The sequence below is a fragment of the Brachyistius frenatus genome, unplaced genomic scaffold (assembly GCF_029030835.1).
Source record: "Brachyistius frenatus isolate BFR_SWC_R1_liver_20210118 unplaced genomic scaffold, ASM2903083v1 Contig_209, whole genome shotgun sequence".
In the NCBI taxonomy this organism is placed as follows: Eukaryota; Metazoa; Chordata; class Actinopteri; family Embiotocidae; genus Brachyistius; species Brachyistius frenatus.
In genome coordinates, this window is record NW_027210808.1 from 128513 (window position 1) to 145062 (window position 16550).

A 16550-nucleotide genomic window follows, 5' to 3' on the forward strand; every position below is an offset into this window, starting at 1 on the left:
TGTGTGTCTGTGACTCAGACTGAACATGAGGAGGTAAACAGGCTGTAACGTGAACTACAGGTTAAACTGGTGCCTTTATTCTTTCTCTCTCATTACTGGGTCCACACAGTCTGACTTTACATCATCAGTTCTGGTAAAAACCTACAAGGAACTACCAGCAGGACAACAATCTATAAACTCTACCAAACTGCAGAAACTCTGACAGTCGATGTCACACTGAAATGCGTCCCCCATCACATTTTTTGACCCGCCCTGATACTCTTCCCCTCACTCCTCATGACTGAACAGAACCAACCTGACCAACACGGTAGGTCACAGAATCTGATGGGGACAGATTTCAGTGTAACACCAACCTGACGGCCGACTGCTGGACACTGCAGTGACTCACTACCGCCCCCTAATGCACAAAGGAAATGGGATATAATTCTTAGAAATTAGACCTTTATGCTCTGAAAGCAAATATAAATAAAAAGTGTGTCTGTGAGGAGAGTTACAGAAACAGTTTCACATTAACAGCAGATACAATTCAGTTTTGTTTTGAGTGTGAAATATTAAGGATCCAGCTGAATGATGACCACAGCACAGCTTGTATGACAGACGATTCTTCAACACTTCAAAACAAAAACTTCCATCATGAGACGAGGAAATACAAATAGATTTAGAAATATGCTTGTACTGTCGCCTTCATCCCATCCCACTGTGATCACTAAACGCCCACCGGGCTGCAGGTCAGGTTCAGTTAGTCAGCAGTGTGTCTACAAGCTGTCTCACTTTGACCTGGTGCTCCCAGTAACACCAGAGGCTGCTGGGAGATTCAGCCATCATATGATACGCCTCTTTCCTCCTTCAGACCGGCAGCAGGCCGTGCGGCTGACAGGAGAGCTGTCTGCTCACATTCAGACTCCACCACCTGGTCGGAGGCCTCTCATCCCAGAGAGGTGGGCGGCTGCCACAGGAACACTGCTTGACCACAACAGTCAGAAATGATGTTGCTGTGGCAACAACAGCCGTCTCAGGGAGTAAGGAACGATTAAACAACAAGAGACAGCGACGTATGAAAATAAAGCGCTGGAACATAAAACCTTCTAACAGAGAGGTGACGACTTCATCAGCAGCAGCAGCTTCCTGTGAGCCTCAATCATCCTCTTAAACATACAGAAGTTATATAGTTCAACATGATGATGAAATAAAAAGGCTGGGCAGCAGTTATTAATACAGATTGGTATTTTGGTGTGTGCGTGAGTGTGTGAGTGTGTCTCTGTGTGTGTGAGAGTGTGTGCAAGTGTGTGTGTGTGTGTGTGTGTGTGTGTGTGTGTGTGTGTGTGTGTGTGTGTGTGTGTGTGTGTGTGTGTGTGTGTGTGTGTGTGTGTGTGTGTGTGTGTGTGTGTGTGTGTGTGTGTGTGTGTGTGTGTGTGTGTGTGTGTGTGTGTGTGTGTGTGTGTGTGTGTGTGTGTGTGTGTGTGTGTGTGTGTGTGTGTGTGTGTGTGTGTGTGTGTGTGTGTGTGTGTGTGTGTGTGTGTGTGTGTGTGTGTGTGTGTGTGTGTGTGTGTGTGTGTGTGTGTGTGTGAGTGTGTGTGTGTGTGTGTGTGTGTGCATGAGTGTGTTTGTATGTGTGAGTGTGTGTGCGTGCATGAGTGTGTGTGAGTGTGTGTGTCCCTTTGAGACCCCTCCGGTGAGACAGTGATATGTAACAGCAGACCTTTGACCATTCAATGTGCTGCCTTATTTTGGTACTGTCAGTGTTGCTGTCATGTGATTGGTCGATTATTATGAGCTGCTCAGCTGGTGTCTCAAATATAAAAAAATGTTATGGTAATCAGTTTGCTTTTTTAAATGCAATAGACCACAGATTACCAGTTGGCCTGTAACAAGCAATGGAACTATTTTAAAGACTTACTTTTGTAACACGTTTAAACCAGGAAATGAAGCTGAAAAGTCTTAAAACTAAATGTGAAGTCATCACTTTAAACCTCCAGCAGAACTGAACACTGTCTGCTGGTGAACTTTGATTCAGAGTTCTTCAACAGAACTTGAATTCAGATTGGAATGTTTTGATTTTAAGGCATAAAACGAATCCCAGTGTGTCGATCCCAGCTGATCAATAAGTGACTGCAGTGAAGGACACATGTTGTGATAACCTTCAGCAGGTCTGAACACTGCTTCCTGACTGACTCTAAATATCTCCTCATCCTGTCTGAGAACAGGCCAGCGCCTCGTGTGGTCGTTCAGAGCACTGAACTCTGGTTTGACTGGCACGAGAGAAGTGAATCAAAACATAAACTGTTCTTAGAAACGATGGAAGGAACACATTAAACTGAGTATTAAACAGCTTTGAAATACTGATGAAACTTTATTATTAAAGCTTAACGGAAAACAACTGATGAGCATGATGAGGATGATCTGACTGACTGAAGACCAAGTCACCAGAGACCAGAAGGATTCATTTGTGATCACAGATGACCATCCAACACCTTCACTCCCCTGCAGAGTGCATCCATCAAACACACAGCGTTGCTGAACGCACCATGACAACAGACATCAGCTGTTTGAGAACTACAAAACACAGGAAAGAGGTCAAAGGTCATATAACAGGAGCCTGGGGACAGTCAGAGACTAAAACCAGATACCATGTATGAGCAGAGAGATGTACAACCACATGACATCATCATCTATCTCCATGACAACTGAACAAACCCCATTCACAAGACCGTGACCTGCTGCTGACAGGAGTGGACGTTAAACTGGTTGATTTCAGTACGTGAGGAGGTTCCTGTGAAACGACAGAAGAACGTAGAGCAGCTGATCACTTCACCTCATGTTGTCTCAGTTTCTGTTTACAAAGTGGAGACTTAACTTTAAACCTCCATCCCATTTTATGATTTAAGAACAACAACAGAAGACTATGACCTCTGAACTCTGTGTGTGTTGGGGATGAATGGTCGTCTGTTCTGCTGCTTGTTGGTCATTTAACAAATTATTGGACAATCTGACAGAACAAACTACAGAAGAGAGGACAAACTACAGGAGAGAGGACAAACTACAGGAGAGAGGAAAACTACAGGAGAGAGCAAACTACAGGAGAGAGAACAAACTACAGAAGAGAGGACAGACTACAGGAGAGAGGACAGTGAGGAGACAGGACAAATTATAGAAGAGAGGACAAACTACAGGAGAGAGGGCAAACTACAGGAGAGAGAACAAACTACAGGAGAGAGGACAAACTACAGGAGAGAGAACAAACTACAGAAGAGAGGACAAACTACAGGAGAGAGGACAAACTACAGGAGGGAGGACAAACTACAGGAGAGAGGACAGACTACAGGAGAGAGGACAGTGAGGAGACAGGACAAACTACAGAAGAGAGGACAAACTAAAGGAGAGAGGACAAACTACAGGAGAGAGGACAAAGTGCAGAAGAGAGGACAGACCACAGAAGAGAGGATAAACTGCAGAAGAGAGAACAAACTGCAGGAGAGAGGACAAACTACAGGAGAGAGGACAAAGTGCAGAAGAGAGGACAGACTACAGAAGAGAGGATAAACTGCAGAAGAGAGGACAAACTACAGGAGAGAGAACAAACTACAGGAGAGAGAACAAACTACAGAAGAGAGGACAGACTACAGGAGAGAGGACAGTGAGGAGACAGGACAAATTATAGAAGAGAGGACAAACTACAGGAGAGAGGGCAAACTACAGGAGAGAGAACAAACTACAGGAGAGAGGACAAACTACAGGAGAGAGAACAATCTACAGAAGAGAGGACAAACTACAGGAGAGAGGACAAACTACAGGAGGGAGGACAAACTACAGGAGAGAGGACAGACTACAGGAGAGAGGACAGTGAGGAGACAGGACAAACTACAGAAGAGAGGACAAACTAAAGGAGAGAGGACAAACTACAGGAGAGAGGACAAAGTGCAGAAGAGAGGACAGACCACAGAAGAGAGGATAAACTGCAGAAGAGAGAACAAACTGCAGGAGAGAGGACAAACTACAGGAGAGAGGACAAAGTGCAGAAGAGAGGACAGACTACAGAAGAGAGGATAAACTGCAGAAGAGAGGACAAACTGCAGGAGAGACAAACTACAGGAGAGAGAACAAACTACAGAAGAGAGGACAAACTACAGAAGAGAGGACAAACTACAGGAGAGAGGACAAACTACAGAAGAGAGGATAAACTACAGAAGAGAGGAGATAAAGTTAATGACAGAGGATGAGTTGCATCAAACAGCCCTCCAGCAGCAGCTGTTGTGTTCTCAGGTGAACGTTGTTCAGGTGTTGGATTGTATTCTAAATCTAAACTGGTCAGACGAGCCTGAAACACGTCACTTTAATTAAAGCTAACTAAGAATGAGGTTTATTCAGACTGAGGAAATATATTCTGGCTGTGTTTTCCTCACGTCTTCTTTTTCATAATAGTCCATCAACAGTTCATGAAAAACACAGACGGTATTTAAATACTCCAGCTGTGATATGAAAATAAATATGTGGCATCTTCAGGTTTGTAGTTGAACTCCTTCAGTAGTTCCTTGTTCAGAGGCCGATGACCAGCTGCAGTGTTGATGTGGATCCTGTTGACTTTAAAGAGAAGCTGCCAGATGAATCACTCCTGCAGATTTAGATCAGCGGCGTGCTGACGGGCTGAGAGGAGAGCGTGGGCTCCACTACGCCCAGCGCACTCAGTGGAACCACAACTACACATACAAGCAGCTGATTGTTCAGCGAGCACGTGGTCACAGCAGCAGTTTGTAGAAACCAGAGAACAGCATCTTCTGACAGGAACCAGCCGACCACAGACACAAAGGTCTCGGGTCAGATGTTCAGCTTTCTGCTCGCTCCTCCAGGTCAGACTGTCCGACATCAACTACCTCAGAGGAGCCGTCTACCAGGAGGGAGAGGAGGAGGAGGAGGATGGAGGGTCCACACACAGCAGGACTTCTATCAGGAGGAAGAGGAAGAGGAGAAAGGGGAGGAGGAGGAGCAGGATGGAGGGTCCACACACAGCAGAACTTCTACCAGGAGGGAGAGGAGGAGGAGGAGGATGGAGGGTCCACACACAGCAGAGCTTCTACCAGGGGGAAGAGGAAGAGGAGGAGGAAGAGCACGAGCAGGAGGGGGAGGGGGAGGGAGAGGAGGAGGAGGACATAGAGGAGGAGCAGGAAGAGGAGCAGGAGGAGGAGCAGGAAGAGGAGCAGGAGGATGTACTGTATGTGTAGACAGAAGTTGGTTTTAACAACATAACTTGAACTGCATGTTTATCACTGTAACCATGACAACAATCAGATGTAAGCTGTTTGTGCTGCTGATTCAGCAAACACTCCTCTGGCTCAGACTACATATATGATCATCTACGGTTCTCCTGTGACGGATGCAGTGGTACGTTCTGACAGATCCACTTCGGTTCTGCAGTTCAGTTCTCAGCGCTGAGTCGGCACATTTCAGACATGATGAATAATGAGCCTCCATGTTGATCAGAGCAGCTGTTTACATCTCACATTATCATCAGCCAACCAGCAGATCACTTCAATAACTCTATCATGTTTACTTATATCTTACTTTATTTACACTTACACATTCATGTCGACGCGCCACAGTGATCTCAGAGACACGTTCCCTCCGCAGGTTGTTACAAATCTGACCTCAAACCACCTTGTGATAATATTTTTTTACATTTGTAACATATTTCTGCTTAAAAGTGACTCACATGTTTTTCTCCTGAGACATAAAAACCTCTCAGAAAATCCACCTTTTCTCTTTTACTTTCTAAAGTGGGTCGCAGCTCTGCTGCTCCACCGATTCAGCCCTGAAGGTCAGATATGCTTCCACAACGTGCTGCTCTAAGGGTCAAAGGTCAGGAGCTGTCGGAGCGTAGAACCACACACCACAGATCAGACAGCACGTGTACAGTTGTTTCTTTAGTTTACAGTTTAGTGAAAGTGAAGTGCTCCTGATTGCGACCAGAACCAACACGACCCTCTGGAGTCCCGGTAACGAGGTGACGTCTTCTACACGTCGGCGCCAGCTCTAAGATCCTGACGGTGGACTTTGGGTTCAAAGTTCACCACTGAAATGCGTTGGTGGAAGGTAAAAATATACTTAAGCACATCTGTGTTTGTGACTGCGTGCTCGCCGGGTGGAGAGCTGAAAGTGAGCTTAAGCACTAAAAGCCTCTTTAAAATTAATCTGCCCCTGCGTGGGATTAAAGGCTGTTGTGTGCTGCTGCGCTGAGCACCCATCAACCCCCCCCCCCCCACCCGCCCTCCACAGCAACGCTGGAAACACCACAAACGGAGTCAGTCTGACCCAGAAGAACTGCAGGCAGGGAGGGACTGATAAAGACACAAGTGGAGGAAGAAGTCCACAAACACACAAGCAGCTGGACCCGAACAGAACATGTGTAAAGATAATTTACATTCAAAATGCTGATGTCAGGGAAAACACTCAAATAATCACATAAAGATCATTGGTCAGGCAAGACGTCACCTACAATGTGAAAACAGACGTGTGAAGCAGAGAGATGATTGACAGCGTGTGAGTCAGCTGACTGTGATTATCAAACGTTTCCTCAAACATGCAGCAGCTCGCTGACCGCTGAGGAACACAAACACAACATACAAACCACTTACTGTCATTAAACACAACATCTGCTGCAGCTGCTGCACAATGAAAGCCTTCCTGTCAACCTGAATGTAAATTATACAGTTACACTGTTGGTCAGCCCAATGACAACACTTCTTTTATCCACTTCAAAATAAAATCTTTCCTTTCAAATTAAAAGCACTTTAGCATATCAGACATGCTGCGGCCATATACTGACTTCTGAACCAATGTTGTCATATGAAACAGCATCATTTGCATCTAGTAGACATGGAGCATGGTGTTAGTACACACACACACACACACACACACACACACACACACACACACACACACACACACACACACACACACACACACACACACACACACACACACACACACTGAGGGAAAAAAAAACGTTCTTTTCAGCAACACACTGAAATAGTGTCAATATCTTTGAAAAAAAAACAATGAAATAACTTTTTGAAACAATTTTTTGTAGTTTTAAAAACCTGCCATTTCATTTAAAAATTGTAATGCCTGGTGTCCAGTAGAGGCTGCCATCTGCCACCTCCAGACATCTTGGTCTTTAGTCCCACCTCCTTTTCAAACAATATTCATCCTGAACTCCTTCAGCAGGAAAATAAAACCATGTGCTAGATATCATGTTCATGTTTGATGGACTTCTGACCATCATGTTGTTGCCCAGAACAAACAGGGCAGATCCTCCAGGGCTTCTTCTCTTCCAGCGTCGACCACCGGGACTCCTCATTGTTTCTGGGATTTCCTAACTTCCTTTTTTGAGGACGCAGCAGGAGTTTAACAAACGTAACTGCTCTGATTACATCGACTTCCTGTACGTTTCAGAAGATCCTTCTGGTCCCGTCCGAAACCCTCCACCGCACGGCATCTTCTTCTACATCTGAATTTGTAAAACTTTACTTTGTACATCAGGAGAACGACAAAGACTTTTTTCCTTCAGGTGAGGAAACAGGATTTTCACAATTCAAACTCTGGTTGAAATTCCTAAACATTTTTGGAAGGGCTTCAACATCCAATAATACTAAACCACATTTCACTTAAGAAATCCAATAAAAACAAACTGACTTTTGACCCTTCAGGTGTATTGATTAATGAATCAGGTCCACTCAGTAACAGAAGGAAACCGTCCACCTGAACACAACCGCTGTTTCCTCCCGTCGTTCACCAGTGAAGATGAGAAGGTAGCGAAAGTCGTCAAAGAAGAAATACTGGGCAGCAACCTCCCGCCAGCATTAATGACAATAAGGTTTCATTTCTCTTTCTGCTTTCTCCTTCATTCACATCAATACTGTCTTCTCTCACACACACTATATTATTATTATTATTATTATTATTATTATAATTTACCTCTTCTGAACATTTGGACCTGCTTCCAGTCACCCTCTTAAAGTTATTGCATTACAAACTCAACAGTTCCTGTATCCATTTCAAAATAAAAGCCCTCTAGCGTCTCAGTGGACAGCGTGTAACGAGGAGCGTGTTGTGATGAACGTAGCTCCGGCCTTCTGGTGACAGAAACCACAGAAACATGCTTCAGATGATTCATCCAAAATGAAAACAGCAGGATTCTATTGTTGAATTGTCTAAATTAAAGCGATGGAAAGATATAATGAAGCTCAATCAGCACGTGTACAAAATGACATCATTTAGAAGCAGCGTCCGTCCCTCCGTCATTCACAACGTGCATTTTACAAGACGATGACTTCATGAACTATTTATGACATCAGTCTAACATTTGATCACATGGTCAGTTATTGTTGAATATTCTGTAAACTGGTCACCATAGTAACAGTGATTACACAACAACTGCACGTGCATCACAGATGAGATGTGGTACCGAAACAAATCGCTCCACACATCTGCCGTTGTTTACTACGAGCATCCCGAGTAAACACGCGTCCACGTAGATGATGGAGGACCCGAGTTCTCCTCTGAGTTCATTTCACACACAATTCACGAAAGAAATTTCATCAAATGCTATTAAAAATACTCCTGAATCTAAAGCTGGTTGTGAATCTGCCTTTCACCCCCTCGGCTTGTTTGATGGGAAATGAAGACATTTCAAAATAATGTTCTACTTTTCTTTCACTCGGTGGAAACAAAAATAGTTACTGTTTTGGTAACGGATGTGTTGGATTTCTAAGAATAAAGCTTCTTTAAGTTATCTTAACAACACAACTGAATACGTTAAAGATTATTTAGCGAGACGTTTTCTCTTTCATTTGTTGCTATAGTTTGTCTCCTTCTGAGGAGCCTTCAGTGAACAACAGTTTCCAGGCTCCTCACCGCACTGAGACGCCAGCTGGTTGTTGAGCTGCAAGAAGTCTCACAAAAGATCCAAACACTGGTGGACCAAAACTAGCACAAGTTGTTGAACTTGAGGTTTCTCTAATAGTATTTACGAAACCCCAAAAACTGCTGTCTCGTTAAAATGACATATTTAGAAGTTTTTTTTCAAATGACTTAAAGTGGTTTAGATAAAACTTAACACCTATAATTCAGTACGTGAGAATCTTTGAATATGGAAACAGTCCCTGCCTCCATCTCCACCCACCTCTCGGCTGCTCGCCATGATATGAACAGGACTGGTTCCGTAAAGGAAGAATTCCCCTCACTATGTATGGACGTCCACTCACTGATGATGCTAAATACAGCCAGCTGAAGTAATACGTTATTTTCAGTACTGCTACATTGTTGTTTAATGGTTTATTATAGATCAGGAAGCAGTGAGTACTGATCAGAAACTATAATGTTAGCAGCTGCTGTGTGACTCCACCAACACCAACATGGTGACGGAGATCTTCCCTGATGAACATCTCCAGCACCTCCATGCAAGTTAGGACAAACCTTCAGTGCAGTCAGTTTCACAGCATCCAACAAAATGCTGAGATTCACTGGAGCACAATGATTCAGGATGATTCTGTTGTAACCAACCATCATCCATCAGTGATGTCATCAACCATCAGTGATGTCATCGTTGGTTTCTGAACGTTATGAATCCTCCAGTTCAGATTCTGTCCGTCACCATCTTTGCTAGTTCAGAGCGGTTTGAAGCAGGAAGTGACCATATTTGGACGAGCTGGGGGAGGAGCCAGCGGTGGATCCGACTGATCTGATTGGAAACCTGACGATACTTCGTCCCGCCCACCGATAGCTGTAACCTGACTACACCACAGGCCTGTCAATCAAACAGACACGCCCCTAAAAACAAGCATTTTTTTTTTAAGCTTATTTTCTAATTAATGAGGGATTATTTTCAGATGCACCTCCAGAACACTAATAAGAATGAGTGATTTTATTGAAGGACATACAGAAAACCTGTGGAGAAAGTTTATTGACTTGAGAAGTTGAATGGGAGTCTACGGAGTCTGAGGCTTTTTGGAGCCGACCTCTAGTGGTACTCGCTGGTATTGCAGCTTAAGGCACTTCTGCATCGACCTCATTTTTCAGAGCCGGAAGCTACGAACACTTTTATCTAGTCTGTGCCAACACGCTCCAACACGTCTCCTCCTCCAGAACCTTCTTTGAGATCATCATCAGCTGGTTGCAGTCATTCTGAGTATAAAAGTGGACACCGCTTCCAGATCTGAACCGGAGGCTTCACAAACCAACGGGTGACGTCACTGCTGACTGCTGCTCGGTTACAGTACAAGTAAAGAGAACAAGGTTTTGTTTTGGTGCGGCATCGAGAGCGCTCCCTGCTGACCCAGACAGCTCAGTATTCTTCCAGCCAACAACGAGGTCACTGTACACGTCAGCAGCTGTCTACAGAATTTAATGCTTCATTTGATCACATTTATCATCACCACCGATCAATATAAAAAGTGGCGAGTTTTCTTTTTAAGCTGGATGATCATTGGGTTGAGTGTGGGTCTAGGTTTCAGCTCACAACAACTGAAGGGGGGGTTCCAGTGTCGATGCTGGTCAGAAATAAAATAATAATAATAATAATAATAATAATAATAATAATCAGAGTGAGAGGGGTTTACATACATAATCTCAATGTTACCAACTGGTTCGGACTCTCCACGATTTCCAGAGAGGAAATATTGATCAGAAAACCACAACAGCCAATGAGAGCCAGCTGAGCTGGAAGCATCCCCAACCTTTGTAAAGACGAGAGCTCAGTCATGTTAACATGGAGCAGCGTCTCCATGGCAACGGAGCGTCAGAGAATAAATGACCACATTTCTAATGTGACGGGTTTCACTCTGTGAACTGATAACAACCATCATGTTAGCAGCAGCTGTTTCACTGTTTGAGACCAACCAGAAAACTTTATCAGCCGTCCTGACTCCGCCCTCTCAGTGACCTCATCAAAGGTTGTTCTCATATTTTGGTCCGCCTCCATGTTGGTTTCACTCTGAGGTCCCATTTGATCAGATGAGTTTCTGTGATCTCAAGTCCCTGCATCACCACTCTGAAACTGTTCAGTAGAAACAGCGAGTTTGTGGTTCTGCTTCTAGACTGGAAATCTGTTGTTAAATCTGTGATCTTCTCAAATCAGTTTAAATTTGAGTGCATTAGACCTCAGGTGTGTTTGTGTTTGAGCCTGTCTGACTTAGTGCTCAGCCATGGATTATAAATCACTGTTCATTCACTCCATTCACCTGTCCACAGAATCAAACTACAGTCTGAAGCCCAGTTCACAACATCCGGACCACGGCTGCCTCAACACAAGGTTCATTTTATTCTATTTATAGCACCTTACCACAACACAAGTCATCTCAGGGCACCTTAAGTTCAACAACGTACAGCTTTAGAAGACCTGCCGTCTTTCCTCCTTCTGTCAGTACAACCCTGTTTCTGAAAAAGTTGGGACGCTCTGTGAAATGTAAATAAAAACAAAATGCACTGATTTACAAATGACATGAACCCATATTTAATTGAAAATAGACCAAAGACAACAAATCAAATGTTGAAACAGAAAAATTCTATTGTTTTATGAAAGATATATGTGTATTTTGAATTTGATGGCAGCAACACGTCTCAAAAAAAGTTGGGACAGGATCATGTTCACAACTGTGTTGCATCACCTCTTTTAAAAACACTCTGTAAACATTTGGGAACTGAGGAGACCAGTTTCTGGAGTTTTGAAAGTGAAATGTGGTCCCATTCTTGTCTGATATAGTATTTCAGCTGCTCAACAGTTCAGAGTCTCCTTTGTTGTATTTTTCATGTCCTGATGCTCCAGATGTTTTCAATGATTGACAGGTCTGGACTGCAGGAGGTCAGTTTATCAGCGGACTCTTCTACTAGAGAACCATGCTGTTGGAATACGTGCAGAATGTGGTTGGAATAAACAAGACCTTCCCTGAAAGAGACGTTGTCTGGATGGCAGCATATGTTGCTCCAAAACCTGAATATCTCATTGTATATAACCTTCATTTGTGGACGCAGCGATGAACTGTGTTCACAGACGATGGTTTTCACAAGTGTTCCTGAGCCCATGCAGTGATTTCCACTCCAGAATAGTGTGTTTTTAATGCAGTGCTGCCTGAAGGCCTGAAGATCTCCACCATCCAATATTGGTTTCCAGCCTTGTTCCTTGTGTTCAGAGATTTCTCCAGATTCTCTGAATCTTTTAATGATATTATGAACTGTAGATGATGAAATCCACTAATTCTTTGTCGTTTTACGTTGAGGAACATTATTCTTAGATTGTTGAACTATTTTCCCATACAGTCTTTGAACTGTTGCCATGGTAACCTTTGTTGTTAGATGTTCCACCAGATGATTTTTTTTTTTTTGCATTACACAATTTTTCTAGTCTTTTGTTGAATAAATTTCAAAAAGAACAGATATTTAAAATGTTATATGTTGTCTTTGGTCTATTTACAATCAAATATGAGTATATGAGATTTACAAATCATTGCATTTTGTTTTTATTTGCATTTTACACAGCATCCCAACTTTTTCAGGAATGGGGTTGAAATAAAATGTCAAAAGTCATAAATTGAATAGAAAATGTAAACAGCCTCTCCTACCTGAGCGTCCACAGTGACAACATATTGTTTCTGACTGAGAAATAGTCCACAGCAGCAGTCTGGTATCCTAATGTGCACTCAGTGTGACACAATGACAAACATGCAGCCTTCAGTGCCATCAGACCATAAAGAGGATGAAAACAAGTTTTCTTTGCAGCCTGTAAATCCCTCTAACTTTACTTGATCAGAACAACTGGAGCCTCCATGATGATGCTTGAGTCACACAGACGACACCGACCACCGCCTGCTCCCTCTCATCACTGACCGGAGCGCTGCGGCCTGACATGAGGAGATCCCCGCGATGTTTACCAGCAAAAACATCATTCACTACCACAGCAGCTCCTCTCCTCCAAGCGGTATTTCTGAAGCACAAACAGCAGCGCGGCTGCTGACGGAGCAGTCAGCGGGCTGCTGCATTCACACCGGTTCATCACCGCCTTCTATCAGCTTTAACGTCCTGAAATACAACATTTAATGCTGCATGTAAAAACAATTCCTGCTTTTCTTTGGTGCGGCGGTTTTTGTGTGAGATGTGGAGCGGGGACAATAAAAGGGGCGGTAAGTGTACCTGTCTGCAAATGGCGCTGAATGTGAAAACTGTCAACAAATGGTGATGCTGAGGATCACTCACCGATCCGATCAGATCCTCCAGAACAAAAGACCCCGTTAGGAGATGATGCTCACCGGTCACCGGTCCTCACAGCATCCGACGGAGAAAGAAATCATTCAGCAGCGGCATCCAGCGCCTTTTAACAATGTGGTAAGGTACCAGGAGCAAACGTTGACGGGTCTTTGCCCTCAGTGTGGTCTAGCAGGCAGCCAGAGGAGGCGCGCTGGACACCATCCCTGACAGACTTCAGCTCAGCTGCTGAACCTTCTCAGTAACCTACTTATTTAACTGAGCAGATGAAAGGAAGATAAATCATTATAATACAAAATCAAGCAAACCTTACGTTTTTTCTCCTTTTGTAATTTTTCAATCGATTTCAGGATCAACTTTTATGGATTTGACTACAATTAGTAAATGAAGTGATTGTGTTTGAAAAGTGTACATTATATTGACATAAATGTGTTTTTCAACGATTAACATTAATTAATACAATTAGTTATTTCATTTGTTTAAATACTTGAAATTTAAATGAAATCACAAAATTAACTTCAACAATAATAATTACATTTATATTTTGTTGTTATGTCTCGTGTCGTGTTTTATCTCATGAACACTTAATTAAGAGGACTGTCTTCACTTTTATTGTGTCTGCCTGTTCGACATGTTCATCAGCTCAGTGGTGTCGCTACATCTGGATTCTTCTTTCTTTGAAAACAGCTGTTGATAGTTAAACAGCTGCACAGAAAAATAAACTAATCACTTATATATTGTGTCGTCCCACTTTATCTACAGGAAATAAATCAGGTCAAACATCGAAGCATCCATCCTGTGAGACAATGCACAGGGCTAAACACTCCCAAGACACCCGTTGGCTCCCCCATCTTTATAAAGGAGGGTGGGGCTTTGTATGTAATGAGACGGGTGTATTTATGGAAGCAGCCAATGGGAGCAGAGCAGGCAGGCGGCTGCTCCAATCAGGATGGAGAAAGCTGCTGCTGCTAACTGAGCTCCACCACCAGTAACCAAACATCAAGATCAGTGCGTCCATTTTCACTCCGACATCACAAACACCAGAAATCACTAGTATTCAAAGGCTGAAGGCATCTCACTTAATTCATGAAGTTGTGAATTCAGGTCCTGTTTTAGTCTTTCTGGTGTCATATTAAATCTATGTTTGACATCCTGCCTGCAGGTTTAGTATGCCGGTTGGATTTTCGACCTCATATTTGGACAGTCTTTGTTATATAACAGTGTAACAGACACGTTCACACAATCTCATGAGAAACAACGTCTATGTTTAGATGAGCATCATAATGAAGAGAGCTTGTTTCTTACAACTACAACATGAAACCCGGAGCAGCGAGGCAGATGGCCGCCCACCTCCCTGTAGGAGCCCCCTCCCCCCCATCCCTCCTACTGCTGCCAAATATAGGCAAATACTGGATGAAGTGGGAATTGTTATTTCTCTATAATGTCGTGAGGTCTCAACCTGACTCTGTGAAGTGTCCTGAGGTGACAGATAGAAATAAAACTGCACAACAACCTCAGAGGAGGGAAATATGACAGCAGTCTGGAGGATTCAGGACCATCTAGTGGCAACAAGGAAAATGTGGATATTTATGTTTTCATTAAATAACCAGAAACTAAGAATGGTTGTGTTTTCCTTTCCTTAGAAGCAGGTCTGCTGTTCTGCTGAATCATGTTTGTACAGTAGCCCAGACGGGACAAACCGACATGTGTTGTGAGTTTTGCTGCACAGTTGATTCTCTTACAGACTCAGAGGAGAGTGATGCGAGCTGTGCTCAGTCTTTACGCTCCTTTAAGGCCGATCGTCTTCACTTTTACTAAACCGTGGCCACTGTGGCCGTTAAAAGTCTTCAACATCAGCCATTATCGGTCATACCAAAGTAAAACCTTTCAGTCTATTAAACTGAGGAAGGAGGAGTTTTATAATTGACCGTTTCATTTGTAAGAATGTTTTATGAAGAATATGTATTTGTTTTTAAATGTTCCTGAAATAATATTGTTTAAAAACTGAAAAGTGAGACAAAACATTATTACGTCGGTAAATGAACAATATCTTTATAAATAATATGGTATGTTTGGTATGCAGCCATTTGCAGAATAATGCACACCAAGTTTATAGTTCCAGTTTTGTGATATCTAATGGTGACAAAGAAGTTTACATTTTGACATGATTGTATTTTATGATGATCGAGCAAAGAACAGCTCGACTGGTTGTTTCAGTCATATTTTATTCTGAAATTTGGTAGAATTATGAAGTCTGTTTAAAATGTAAATACTGAGTCAAAGCAGAGTTTCAGCTGCCAACAGTATTCAAAGACAAACATGCAGACGAGCGCTGTGAGCAGCACCAGAACAGCGAGTGTGAAGCGGGTCAGTGCCGACAGCAGCGGGTTCTAATCGCCGTGTCTAAGCCACTTTCACTGCTTTTGTCTGGGAGGGTCTGTTCAGCCCGACGCTGCCGCATCAGCCGTCTGCACAATCACATCTCACATACTCCAACAGACACTCCTTCCCCCATCACTACACAAAGGGCCACCCTCACCACCCCCCTCCATCTCCCCCGAGGAGCAGGTGCTGAAGCAGACCGTCTGCTGAGGTGAAGCAGCACTGTGGAGCCCATAACACAGAGTAACATCAGCAGCCTCCATCCCTCCATCAGCGAACCACCAGTTCATTGATACAATATAAATGTCTGTGTCTTTAGTCAAATGTTTGAACATCTGAACTCCTGCTCTTCTGCTGTGTGCTCAGTTCAAGCTGACAGATCCTTCATTTCCAAAGTTACAACTCATGTCAGGCTCAGTGGGAAATTAAGTGATCCAGAGTATTTCCATTCAGTAGGTCAATAAGAATAACAGCAGGTATTAATCTCTGAAGGAAGTGAGTTCATTATTATTTACTTCAGCTTTACTCCCACACCTGTCCGTCACCGTGGTGACAGGGCTGCAGTCTCACTGCATTCAACACGCCACACTGATGCTGCTCTGAAGGAGTTAAACAGATGAGGATCGCTCCTCGCTCCAGTTTACAAATGCACTCTTCAAAACAGAAATCTTGGAAGATGAAAAGAAATTTTAATATGATTGTGCTTTACTGCACTTTCAAAATGCAGAACAAAGCATTGTCGTTGTTTACCTTTGGCCCCCGTGTTTTTCTTTACTTTCCTCGTTGCTGTTTCTTCCCCTGACATGTGTTGTGTTCCCTGTCTGTGACCTGTAGTGGGATGATGCCTTATGGTAGCACTATACTCTAAATTAAATCGAAGTGAAATTGAATGAAGGTGCCCATAGGAGACCTGATCAACA

At 43.3% G+C, this 16550-nt stretch overlaps 1 protein-coding gene across 12 annotated transcripts in view; it reads right to left on the minus strand.

The window, feature by feature from the left end:
- Nucleotides 1-16550, minus strand: part of epb41a (erythrocyte membrane protein band 4.1a) — a 76352-nt gene that overhangs the window by 50348 nt on the left and 9454 nt on the right. For 11 of the 12 annotated variants that reach the window (XM_069719182.1, XM_069719186.1, XM_069719184.1 and 8 more), the window contains exon 1: nt 13240-13374. The exons of the other annotated variant lie outside the window; for it this stretch is intronic. The gene's annotated coding sequence lies outside the window, so the exon portion shown is untranslated. Of the gene's footprint in view, nt 1-13239; nt 13375-16550 lie in introns of those variants that run through there. 12 annotated transcript variants of the gene reach the window in all.